Source organism: Arachis ipaensis, chromosome B7, assembly GCF_059453495.1.
Source record: "Arachis ipaensis isolate K30076 ecotype BB chromosome B7, ASM5945349v1, whole genome shotgun sequence".
Lineage (NCBI taxonomy): Eukaryota > Viridiplantae > Streptophyta > Magnoliopsida > Fabales > Fabaceae > Arachis > Arachis ipaensis.
In genome coordinates this window covers 79423822-79427304 of record NC_142442.1, presented here as the reverse complement: position 1 = coordinate 79427304, position 3483 = coordinate 79423822, and the positions used below count along the sequence as shown (strand labels likewise).

General features: G+C 40.4%; 1 non-coding gene across 1 annotated transcript; it reads right to left on the bottom strand.

Annotated features, from left to right (window-relative positions):
• Positions 1 to 332: 332 nt before the first annotated feature.
• On the bottom strand, positions 333 to 440 carry LOC148553113 (small nucleolar RNA R71). Its single transcript, XR_015893317.1, has one exon. It is a non-coding gene; the product is annotated as a small nucleolar RNA R71 (small nucleolar RNA).
• Positions 441 to 3483: the final 3043 nt, after the last annotated feature.

The window sequence follows — 3483 nt, the reverse complement described above, 5'->3', positions numbered from 1 at the left end:
ACTTACATGGAATAAGCATTTCAATCCCTGCCATTGGAGCAAACAATTTTGAGCTAAAGCCTCAATTAGTTTCTCTGATGCAACAGAATTGCAAGTTTCATGGACTTCCATCAGAAGATCCTTTTCAGTTCTTAACTGAATTCTTGCAAATCTGTGATACTGTTAAGACCAATGGGGTTGATCCCGAGGTCTATAGGCTTATGCTTTTCCCATTTGCTGTAAGAGACAGAGCTAGAACATGGTTTGACTCTCAACCTAAAGATAGCCTGAACTCTTGGGATAAGCTAGTCAAGGCTTTCTTAGCCAAGTTCTTTCCTCCTCAAAAGCTTAGCAAGCTTAGAGTGGATGTTCAAACCTTCAAACAGAAAGAAGGTGAATCCCTCTATGAAGCTTGGGAGAGGTACAAGCAACTGACCAAAAAGTGTCCCTCTGACATGCTTTCAGAATGGACCATCTTGGATATATTCTATGATGGTCTGTCTGAATTATCAAAGATGTCATTGGACCATTCTGCAGGTGGATCTATTCACCTAAAGAAAATGCCTGCAGAAGCTCAGGAACTCATTGACATGGTTGCAAATAACCAGTTCATGTACACTTCTGAAAGGAATCCTGTGAGTAATGGGACGCCTCAAAGGAAGGGAGTTCTTGAAATTGATACTCTGAATTGCATATTGGCTCAGAACAAAATATTGACTCAGCAAGTCAATATAATTTCTCAGAGTCTGAATGGATTGCAAGCTGCATCCAACAATACTAAAGAAGCATCTTCTGAAGAAGAAGCTTATGATCCTGAGAACCCTGCAATAGCAAAGGTGAATTACATGGGTGAACCCTATGGAAACACCTATAATCCCTCATGAAGAAATCATCCAAATTTCTCATGGAAGGATCAACAAAAGCCTCAACAAGGCTTTAATAATGGTGGAAGAAACAGGTTTAGCAATAGCAAGCCTTTTCCATCATCCACTTAGCAACAGACAGAGAATTCTGAGCAGAATCCATCTAGCTTAGCAAATATAGTCTCTGATCTATCTAAGGCCACTTTAAGTTTCATGAATGAAACAAGGTCCTCTATTAGAAATTTGGAGGCACAAGTGGGCCAGCTGAGTAAAAGAGTCATTGAAACCCCTCCTAGTACTCTCCCAAGCAATACAGAAGATAATTTAAAAAGAGAGCGCAAGGCCATTACCTTATTTGGTGTGGCCGAACCCAAAGAGGAGGAGGAGGACATGAATCCTAGTGAGGAAGACCTCCTGGATGTTCACTGACCAATAAGGAGTTTCCCTTTGAGGAACCAAAGGAATCTAAGGCTCATCTAGAGACCATAGAGATTCCATTGAACCTCCTTTTACCATTCATGAGCTCTGATGACTATTCATCTTCTGAAGAAGATGAAGACATTGCTGAAGAGCAAGTTGCTCAGTATTTAGGAGCAATCATGAAGTTGAATGCCAAATTATTTGGTAATGAGACTTGGGAGGATGAACCTCCATTGCTCATCAAGGAACTAAATGCCTTGGTTCAGCAAACTCTACCTCAAAAGAAACAAGATCCTGGTAAATTCCTAATTCCCTGTGAGATAGGTACCATGACCTTTGAGAAGGCTCTGTGTGACCTGGGGTCAGGCATAAACTTAATGTCACTCTCTATAATGGAGAAACTAGGAATCTTTGAGGTACAGGCTGCCAAATTCTCATTAGAGATGGCAGACAAATCAATAAAACAGGCTTATGGATTAGTAGAGGACATGTTAGTAAAAGTTGAAGGCCTTTACATCCCTGCTGATTTCATTATCCTAGACACTGGGAAGGATGAGGATGAATCCATCATCCTTGGAAGACCCTTCCTAACCACAGCAAAAGCTGTGATTGATGTGGACAGAGGAGAGTTAGTCCTTCAACTGAATGAGGACAACCTGGTGTTTAAAACTCAAGGATCTCCTTCTGTAACCATGGAGAGGAAGCATGAAAAGCTTCTCTCACTGCAGAGTCAACCAAAGCCCCCACAGTCAAACTCTAAGTTTGGTGTTGGGAGGCCACAACCAAATTCTAGGTTTGGTGTTGAACCCCCATATTCAAACTCTAAGTTTGGTGTTGGGAGGTCCCAACAATGCTCTGAACATCTGTGAGGCTCCATGAGAGCTCACTGTCAAGCTATTGACATTAAAGAAGTGCTTGTTGGGAGGCAACCCAAGTTATTTGATTATATCTATTTATTTTCCATTGCTATTTTATGTTTTCTTTAGGTTGATGATCATGTAAAGTCACAAAAACTACTGAAAAATCAAGAACAGAATGAAAAATAGCATTAAAAATAGCACACCCTGGAGAAAGAGCATTCTAGCATTTAAACGCCAGAAACAAGCATCTGTCTGGCGTTTAACGCCAGAAACAAGCACCAAGCTGGCGTTTAACGCCAGAACAGAGCATGGAATTGGTGTTAAATGCTAGAAACAAGCAGCAAGCTGGCGTTTAACGCCAGACATGCATTCTAAGGGCGTTTTGCATGCCTAATTAGAGCAGGGATGCTAAGTCCTTGACCCCTCAGGATCTGTGGATCCCACAGGATCCCCACCTACCCTACCTCTCTCTCTCCCCCTCCATCTCCTCTATTTTCTTCTTCTTCCCCTTCTTTCTTTCTTCTTTTGCTCTAGGACGAGCAAACCTTTTAAGTTTGGTGTGGTAAAAGCATTGCTTTTTGTTTTTCCATAACCATTTATGGCACCTAAGGCCGAAGAAACCTCTAGAAAGAGGAAAGGGAAGACAAAAGCTTCCACCTCCGAGTCATGGGAGATGGAGAGATTCATCTCAAGGGTCCATACCTCAGTAGTAGAGCATTTGACTGCCCACTCATGGACCTCAACAAGAGCATAAGGAATTCCCTCACCAAGAAATACCTGAGATATCTCAAGGGATACATTTTCCTCCACACAACTATTGGGAGAAACTAAGGATAGGAGCACCAAAATCACTAGGGATGAAGCAACAAAGGCAAGGAAGACACATAGAGGAGCTCAAGAGCACCATTGGTTCTTCAAGAAGAGGAAGACGCCACCCACACTAAGGTGGACTCGTTCCTTAATATCCTTGTTCTTATTTTCCTGTTTTTCGATTTTTGAGCCTTATGTTTTATTTATGTTTGTGTCTTTACTATATGATCAATAGGGTTTAAGTGTCCATGTCTTAAAGCTATGAATGTCCTATGAATCCATCACCTCTCTTAAATGAAAAATGTTTTAATTACAAAAGAATAAGAAGTACATGATGTTCGAATTCATCCTTGAAATTAGTTTAATTATTTTGATGTGGTGACAATACTTTTTGTTTTCTGAATGAATGCTTGAACAGTGCATATGTCTTTTGAATTTGTTGTTTATGAATGTTAAATATGTTGGCTCTTGAAAGAATGATGAAAAAGAGAAATGTTATTGATAATCTAAAAAATCATAAAATTGATTCTTGAAGCAAGAAAAAGCAGTGA